Genomic DNA, 571 nt, shown 5'->3' on the forward strand with positions numbered 1-571 from the left:
TGAGGATACATATTTGAATAGTGAAGTGAAATGAGAGGAAAATGATAGCAGGAGCTATGGACCCTCTATGACTTCATTTAATAAAAATGAAACAATAAAAAACTAAAGGAATAAATACTTTCCCAGGATCTAGATATTGTAGATTCTACTTCAGTATTCAGTTTGGTAACCATCTATAAAGCTGAACTCTGTTTAATGGAATAATACAAGCTAAAAATACAATATTATACATACCTAATATGCCTTGCCTTCTGTAAATATGTCCACTAGTATATTTCTCTGGTGGTGCTATTCAATGTGAATTTCAAACCCAGATTACTCCAAAAACAATAATGCTTTACCTGCAGAGAAAGCACACTTCATCTGCAGCTCATATAGTAATTGCCTATTTAAAATTTTATATACATTTACAACCATTCCTTCTTGATATATATATGATCCTAGCCCTACACTTCGAAACTGGCACACATATCACATTTCCCAATTACAATAGCTACTAATGCCATATTGTGAGGCTATTGATTCCTCTAGCCAGGCAACTGATGTATTGCTCATTTTCGTCGTAAGGTCA

The sequence above is a fragment of the Penaeus monodon genome, chromosome 28 (genome assembly GCF_015228065.2).
Source record: "Penaeus monodon isolate SGIC_2016 chromosome 28, NSTDA_Pmon_1, whole genome shotgun sequence".
NCBI lineage: Eukaryota > Metazoa > Arthropoda > Malacostraca > Decapoda > Penaeidae > Penaeus > Penaeus monodon.